Source organism: Capsicum annuum, chromosome 10 (assembly GCF_002878395.1).
Source record: "Capsicum annuum cultivar UCD-10X-F1 chromosome 10, UCD10Xv1.1, whole genome shotgun sequence".
Taxonomy (NCBI): domain Eukaryota; kingdom Viridiplantae; phylum Streptophyta; class Magnoliopsida; order Solanales; family Solanaceae; genus Capsicum; species Capsicum annuum.
The window spans coordinates 210220357-210229584 of NC_061120.1; the positions used below are offsets into that span (position 1 = coordinate 210220357).

General features: G+C 37.4%; 1 pseudogene; it reads right to left on the reverse strand.

Annotated features, from left to right (window-relative positions):
- Window positions 1–6176: 6176 nt before the first annotated feature.
- On the reverse strand, window positions 6177–9001 carry LOC107844625 (annotated as a pseudogene).
- Between the last annotated feature and the right edge of the window lie 227 nt (window positions 9002–9228).

Consider the following 9228-nt stretch of genomic DNA (forward strand, 5'->3'; position numbering starts at 1 on the left):
TAGAGTGGGAGGGACATTCTTTAGCACCTAGAGGGAACTTTATATCTTATCTCAGAGCCCGTAAAATTATTTGCAAAGGCTATTTGTATCATCTTATATGGGTTAAAGATTTAAGTATCGATAGTCCTTCTCTTCAGTCAGTCCCTGTGGTAAATGAATTTCTGAAAGTCTTCCCTGATGATCTCCCAAGAATACCACCTGATAGGGAGATAGATTTTTGTATTGATTTATTGCCAGACACCCATTCTATTTCTATTCCGCCATATAGAATGGCTCCTGCATAGTTGAAAGAGTTGAAAGTGCAACTGACAAACTTACTATACAAAGGCTTTATTCATCCTAGTATTTCCCCTTGGGGTTCCTGTGCTATTCGTGCGTAAGAAAGATGGTTCCCCCGTATGTGTATAGACTACCATCAGTTAAATAAGGTCACTGTCAAAAACAAATTTCCCCTTCCTAGAATTGATGATCTTTTTTACTAGCTTCAGAGTGCTAGATGTTTTTCAAAGATAGATCTTCATTCGAGATATCATCAGTTGAAGGTTAGAGAGTCAGATATTCCTAAAACGGCCTTCCGAAACCGATATGGTCACTATGAATTTTTAGTCATGTCTTTTGGGTTAACTAATGCTCATGGAGCTTTCATGGACCTAATGAATAGGGTGTTTTGTTAGTTTTTAGATCTGTTTGTTATAATTTTCATTGATGATATCTTGATTTATTCTAAGTGTGAGGAGGACCATGCCAATCACCTTCGAATTATCCTTCAGACTCTTAAAGATCATAAGTTGTATGCAAAGTTTTCCAAGTGTAAATTCTAGCTAAATACTATTGCTTTCTTGGGGCATATTGTGTCTAGTAAGGGAATTAAAGTTGATTCCCAAAAGGTTGAGGCAGTGAGAAAATGGCCTAGACCCACGACTCCAATCGATATTTGGAACTTCTTGGGTTTGGCAAGGTATTATAGAAGGTTCATAGAGAGTTTTTCCTCCATAGCTACTCCACTTACTAAGTTGATTTAGAAAAAGGTAAAGTTTGTGTGGTCTGACTCCTATGAGAACAGTTTTGAGAGGTTGAAAGACAATCTAGCTACTGCACCTATTCTAACTCTTCCGAAAGGTACAGAGGGTTTTATTATGTACTGTGATGTGTCCCAAGTATGACTTGGGTGTGTTCTTATGCAGCACGATAAGGTGGTGGCTTATGTATCTAGGCAGTTGCATCAGCGAAATTACCCTACACATGACTTGGAATTAGTGGCTGTGGTGTTTGCGCTTAAAATCTGGCGGCTATCTTTATGGGGTACATGTTGATATATTTATTGACCACAAGAGTTTATAGTATGTTTTCTCGCAGAAAGAATTGAACCTCAGGCAGAGGCGTTGGTTGGAGCTTTTGAAGGATTATGACATGAGCCTGCACTATCATCTGGGCAAGGCGAATGTGGTAGCCAATGCCCTTAGTAGATTATCTATGGGCAATCTTTCTCATGTTGAGGAAGGAAAGAGGGAAATGGTGAAGGATATTCACCAACTTGCAAATCTAGGAGTGTGACTATTGGATTCCGAGGATAGGGGAATAGTTGTTCATGAGTAGCTAAATCTTCCCTTTGTGCTGAAATTAAAGAGAAGCAAGCCAAAGATCCCATCTTGACACAAATTAAGAAAGATGTGGGTCAACAGAAGGTGATGTCTTTTGAAATTGGTGGTGATGGAATTTTGAGATACCAAGGTAGGCTGTGTGTTCCGAATGTGGATGGTCTGTGCAAGAGAATCCTTGATGAAGCTCACACTTTGAGGTATGTTGTTCACCCAGGATCTACTAAAATGTACCATGATCTTAAAACTATATATTGGTGGAATAATATGAAACGTAACGTGTCTGACTTCATTTCCAAGTGTTTGAATTTCCAACAAGTTAAAGTGGAACATTTGAGGCTAGGTGGTACTTCCCAGGAAATAGCCTTGCCTCTATGGAAGTGGGAGATGATCAATATAAATTTTATCATGGGACTTCTGAGGTCCCAAAACCAGTATAATTCTATCTGGGTAATTGTGAACCAGCTGACCAAGTCATCTCACTTTTTGCCCGTGAGGACTAATTATTCGGGGGATGATTATGCCAAGATGTACATTGAGGAGATAGTTCATTTGCATGGGGCACCTGTATCCATTATATCTAACCGAGGTATGCAATTCTTTTCGCAGTTTTGGAGATCCTTTTAGAGGGGTTTGGGTACCCAAGTGAACCTGAGTACAGCTTTCCACCCTCAGACAGATAGGCAAGCCGAGCGTACCATTAAGACCCTTGAGGATATGTTGAGGGCTTGTGTAATTGACTTCAAAGGTAGTTGGGTTGATCACTTTCCATTGATAGAGTTTGCATATAACAATAGCTACCATGCCAGTATTAAGATATCTCCTTTTGAGGCATTGTATGAGAGAAGATATAGTTCACCGATAGGTTGGTATGAAGTGGGTGAAACATGGTTATATGGGCTTGATCTTGTTCATTAGTCAATGGAGAAAGTGAAAATCATTAGAGAACGTCTTAAAATAGCTCAGAGTCAATAGAAATCCTATGGCGATGTTAGAAGAAGGGAGCTAAAATTTGAAGTTGGTGATTTGGTGTTTCTCAAAGTCTCTCCTATGAAGGGAATTATGCGATTTGGCAAAAACGGGAAGTTGAGTCCTCGATATATAGGGCCATACCATATTTTGAGAAGGATAGGTGGGGTTGCTTATGAGTTAAGTTACCCACAAGTCTGGCTTCAGTCCATCCCGTATTTCACATATCCATGTTGAAGAAGTATATTGGAGACCATTCTTTAGTGTTTCCTGTAGAGGAGATCAATGTAAAAGACTCCTTGGTTTATGAGGAGGAAGCCGTTGCTATTCTAGAGTGTCAGGTCCGGAAGTTGAGGAGCAAGGAAATAGTTTCGGTTAAGGTGTTGTAGAAAAATCAGAAAGTTGAAGAAGCTACTTGGGAATTGAAGAAGCTACTTGGGAATCAGAAGATGATATGCGGGCTAGATACCCAAACCTTTTTTATCTGATGGATGACGAAACAAAAGGTACAATCTTTGCCTTGTTTTCTCTAAGCCCTTAGTGTCTATGTTCCACGTCATAATTTGAGGGTGAATGATCCCATGGGGGGATAATGTAACACCCTGCAAAAGTCCTCCATGTGTTATCTCCTAGTAGCATGATTATAGAGTTGAAAACTTGAAAATTTTTCTGAGTGTCAAAAGAACTTAGTCTCATTTTGAGCTCTAAATCTTTGAGGAGTTATTTTACGACCTTCCCGACCTCCGATAGTTAATTTTTAAGTTGATTCATGATGGGGTAAGTTATTAGTACATCTCAGACAAGTTTTGGATTTTTTAGGACGCACTTAGACCTTGTTTGGTGTCCCAAAACAGTGGACCAACGCAATCTTGGCGCGCCGCTTCGCCCATCGCATTGCTCAATTTTGTTAAGAAACTACCAGGCAAAACCTACTGAGGCTTAGCGCGATTAGTGTGTGATGCGTTGGGTATCGCCTCGATGGCATTGATGCGCCGCACGCCTATCGCATCGATGCCCAGTTGTTTCAGTTTTTAAAATCCGCGCATAAGGGGGCAATTTAGTCATTTTCCCCCACCCCTTTTTATCCTTAACACGGGATTATACTCCTAAATGACCACTTTATTAATATTTTCCTCAAAATGCATCAAGAACACTCCTTCGGGTTTCAACCCAAAAATCCAAGGGAACTCAAGATTTAACCGTCAATTCTCAAAATTGATTCAAGAATTGGAATTCCCAATCCGAGGGCTTCATGAATCATCCATTAGAAACACAAATAGAATCCCAAAAGCAAACGTTCATCCAAAATTCATAACCTAAGGTACGTGGGGTTTATCCTAAAACTACATGGGCTTATGGAAACACTTGAATATGAGTTAAGGTTTATCAAGCATGGATTTATAAAAGGGTTTTTGAATCTATGTTTTAAATTATGCATTCTGAATGTTTCAATGCTATTATTGATTTGTCCTTTAGTCCATTCCCCTTAAATTGATTTATACTCATACTTATATGTATAAAATTGAGTTTTTAAGATTGATTGAGAGCATAAATATGAAGCCCCTCTCTTGTGATGAATTAAAGTTTATGATCTTATCAGGAATGATTTGAAATGCATGTTTTATGGTTTAAAAGGGGTTTTATTAATATCATAGTATTTGAACATGATTTAGAGATGATGAGAGGGAGTTTCTTGATATAGCCCTTGTTTTAAAGAGAAAGAATTGCATGTGATTGAGAACTTTGACATGACCACCTTGTGTATTTGAAATATTGAAAAAGAGAGTTTCTTGCATGTGTTTACATGAGTTTTAAGAAAGAGTTCTTTGTAATGATTTATTGATATGGTGGTCCCAAACCTCATGTTTTGAAAGAAGAGAATTGTAATAAGCTATTAATGGCCCAGAGATGCGACTTGCAAGTCAATGGTATGACGATACTATATAAACGTATGCCATAACAGAGCTAGAGTTTTCAGAGTTTGATTTCAGAGAATACATATTTTAAAGAGTTAAAAATGGGCTTAAAGAGGGTTAGGTGACTACCTGAAGAAGGCACGAGTCAATCGACTCAATGCCTAAAACCATATTTTGTCGATACGAGTATACTATTATTGTACCTTGGCGATGGCCCTGTGGCGTAGTAGAGATAGAGACTCCGACCCTTGCGGAAAACTCGGGTTGGGGGCTTGGCTGCCGAGTTAATGGCAGATTCCATATAGCCCATGTAATTTTAGAGTTGTAGGGTATACCACCTAGTGTAGAAGTAAAATAAAGAGTCATAGAGTTCAGATGATTTTATAGAGTCTTTTAAATATGCCCATGTGATTCTTACCATATGATATATTTATGAATTGTTTTAAATTGTTCTCATATATGTTGAATAAAAAATATTATTTTGGATTTGCTCTGCGTACCAGTACTACTGTATTGACCTCCTACCTTCCAGGGTCTGAGGCTCAATCTAGAGGTCCAGCTAAGCAGTAAAGATTTCAGAGAGAAGAGACTATGCAGTGGTCTATTCCAGAAGGTCTGTTTATTTCAGACTATGCTATTTATTTTGATTTGGGTCCACTGGGGGCCTTGTCCCAGATTCAGACATTTGTCATTCTAGAATGTAATAGAGATTTCGCAGACTGGTTTAGAAGTTGTCTAGAGTTGTTGGATTTTAATTCTTGATCGTTAAATTGAGTTCAGAGTATGACCATGATTCCGTATTAAGTTGTATTTCCTCATCTTCTTTTATTACATGAATATTGTGCATGACTACCAGATAGAGAAGGACGTCCGGGCCTTCATAGTTCGGAATACTCGTCATGACTAGGTCCTTGGTTTGGGTCATGACAATCTGATACAAGACCAAACACACAACACGGATTTAAGAGATCTACATGATCAATAACAATAGAGAATCAAAGGCCCCGCTCGGCTTCCCTATGTTTTCAAGACAACAACAGCAATATTCAACAAAGTAGATGGAGAATACAAGATTACAAAGACTATAGTGAATCGAAGAGGCCCCACACGGCTTCACTATGTCAACACATAAACAACAAGATTACAAAAACAAAAAGGTTACGGGTACATTAACAACAACAAGGAACCACGGAGTCAACAAGATATAAGATAAATAGTTAGACATATGAAGGGACAATCTTAAGAATCCAAAAATTGTTACACTCTTTGACCCTTAAACCCTATCCGCGACACAAACCTAACTATACGTTGACACAAGAGAGCCTTTTCCTCCTATAAACACCAACATTTCAAGCCAATATGCAAACACAAGTGAATCTTCACTTGTCTAGCCCTAGCTTCGGTTGGAGCTCTTGAGAGATAACTAAAGTGTTGCAAATGTTACAAATCTCAAAATATTATCAACTAAGTGAATAAAACCCAAAGTGGTTCTATTTATATTACATTCCCCAAAAGACTTAAAATGATAAAGGTTCCCTTTTAATGAATAAGGCTTCAAGGCCACCCCTTTAGTGCACACATAGGGGTGGTTTTTGGCTTCTCCCACACTTAAGCTCGGGCCTTCTCTCGGTTGCCTTTGACATACACAAAAAGGGTCCATCTACAAGATCACACTTGTATCATAATCAGGCATTCAATTGTAAGCAGCATCAGTATTTGTAGGTTGAGCTTGCATTCTGGCAGGAATTGAAATTGAGTATGAAAGAAAGACAAGTTGCATTGTGAAGCGCAAATAGTCTATCTGAATCCTAAAATCAAGCCCAGTCAAAAATGAAGATTTACCTCGTTCTTATGACCTACAAAGGATAAACACATGTTGCTCCAAGCGCTTAATAAATTGTTCCACAACCGAGTTGCACAAGAGGTTCAGGTTCGGTATATCAAACACAATTGTTAGAAATATGCTAATTTTACTTCGTCGGAGATAAGTTAGTTAAAGTTGAAGACTTATAATCTATACCACTATGATGAAGAATCTAAATCCTGGAAAAATCCTTCAACGTTTCAAAGGCAGCCCAATCAATGCCTGCATAAGGTATAATTCCAAGAAGAGACGGTACCAGCCCTTTATAAAAGGCCTGAGCCCCTCCTTATTCCATATTTCTTTTGATAGTTTTCCTAGGCTGGAACCTTTCCACCTTCACTTACATGAGTTTGTAACCGAGTCTTAACAACATCCATGGGATAGATAGCAGTCTATGTGCTACTGCACCATCCATGCCCCCAGCCACAAGACATCCAGAAGCTCCAATTCACCCTGTTCCTCACCTTTGATACTAGCAATAATATTCTTCAACATTTCGCTCGAGTAAAACTTGATTGCACATTCAGGTGCAACCTTCATCACATTTAGTCCATTGTCCCTAAAAAACCTCAATACACCACCGTCCTTCCATATTTCTCGGACAGTAGAACCAGTAGAAACACGAGCTGTCTGAACTTGTTAAATCACATTTAGCAGATCAAGGGGAGCTGCGACGGTATGGGAAGTAGCTCCTGCAACTCCCCCTGCAATCAAATATTTAGCTGCATGAACATGCTTACTGATGCCTTCAGGTATGACAACCTGTTCACCAATAACTACAAGACATACCCTCTCCTAGTACCGGTAAATATTCTCCAACGTGGCCTCATGTGGATAAAGTAGAAGAAAATTGCTCCATTCTTTGAAAGTGATAATCCCATTCTTATCCTTATCAGCCTGTTCCACAAAACGTGCAAGTTCATCATCATCTATTTCTATCCCTACCAAAAAAAAAAAAAAAAACTACCTTCACTTATAAGAAAGAAATAAGAGAAAATGATCAAAAGCTCCTCCAACCTTTAGCTCAAATTCCAACTACACACCTATACTTTACGGGGTTCTATGACCCCCTGAACTATTTAAGAATGGAATTATTACACTCTCAAACGCTGACATGACAAGAGAGTGTGTTTCACCCTCTTTAAAGAGAGTGAGAACGAAAATTTTTTATTAAAAAATTATTTTTAATATTTCTTTATTTATTTTCTTTATTCATTTTTAATTATTCATGTTCTTTCTTCGTTTTCTTCTTTCTCACAAACAATAGCATCCAAAACTCATCAATGACATCCAAAATTTTTTGTAGGTATGTTCGTGTTATCATCCTAAACATTTTGATGTTGACTTTACCTCATTACACCCACCGAAACCTCGTCGCCAGAATCTGCAGCTTCGCCGGAGCTTCAATTTTCACTCAATTAATCAGAATTTTTGCGAGTAGGGGCGCTAAGAACTCCTCTTCGAAACCCCATAGTTGTATAGTGATCAATTTGTACCACAGTAGTTCGATTTTAAATTTTATTTTTTTGAATTTGTCGCGATTTTGGCTAAATCGCCAATTTCGGGATTCTGATTTTGGTCACTAAAAGTGTTTAATTCTGCATTCATAGTTGAAACTTGATCATTCACAACAATCCATCACTTGAAATCATTTGAACAACACCCGAATTCACAACAGAAATAAAATCATGAACTCAACACTTTTTGTGAAGAAGGATAAAAAATTCAAAACAAAATTAACGTGTGTATATATATGATTCCTTCGTTTCCAATTTTAAATTAAGAAGATGAAGAAGATGAAGAGCAGTTTTCCCTTTCTTGTTCACTTTTTTTTTTTTCAAATTAAGAAGATGAAGAAGATGATGAGCCTTCCCTTCCTTGTTCCCTTTGTTTCCCATTTCAAATTAAGAAGATGATGAGCCTCGAAAAAATAGGATAAAAATAATTTTTTTAATATAAAAAATAATAATATTACGTGGCGTTAGCTGATAGGAGCGTGCAACTCACTCAATTGTACAGATTTGGGTATGAACTTTTAGACGGGTATATATTCCATTTTTAAATAGTTAGGGGTACAAGTTGGGGAGCTTTTGACCATTTTCTCAAGAAATAAAGGCAACTAATGAAATGAAATGAGGATGAGGAACACTGAATGGCCCAGAAACATATATCTTGAAGAGATGAATATTCTCATAGCAACATATTTAATGAGTAAAGGTGAACTTTTGGATGTAGATTCAGTAAGCATTCCAATTTCTCACACAAACCTATTTTAGCCTCTTATTATAAAGATAAAATTATAAGAGAGAGTTATAATATAAACCAAGTGGCAAAAGTGAAAAGCCAGACACAGAGAACTTGTTAAGAGCACTTACACTACAGGTGAAACCTTCATAATGAAGTAAAAAAGCTCTATATTATGAATCACAAAATTTCACAAAAGCCAACTAAGCACATTCTTAAAACATGACATAAAAAGTGGTCTAACAAAATGCAGGCTGGACTTAACTAAGTGTTTGACCAATAAAATTGTAATTTAATAAATCAATCAGTCTATGTAATCAATATTTAACACTATCAGGTTATCTACAAGAGTACTACAAGGCTAACTTCTTTGAAATGTGTTATTTGAAACCTTGAAAATTTAATGTCATTTAAGCCGCCGCCACTAATGACGATGTATATTATTTAAACTTTACGTGCATGAGCTTTCAGTCCTATGCCCCTATAGAAGAAAAAGATTGAAGTTGGGGTGAATAGTGGTGAAAATAACAAAATAAAAAATGTCATTCTTCTAATTACGATATATATTCACTCAATAGTATTTCATTAATTCATAATGCGATTTAAGACTTATTTAAGAACATTCTACAAAAATCAC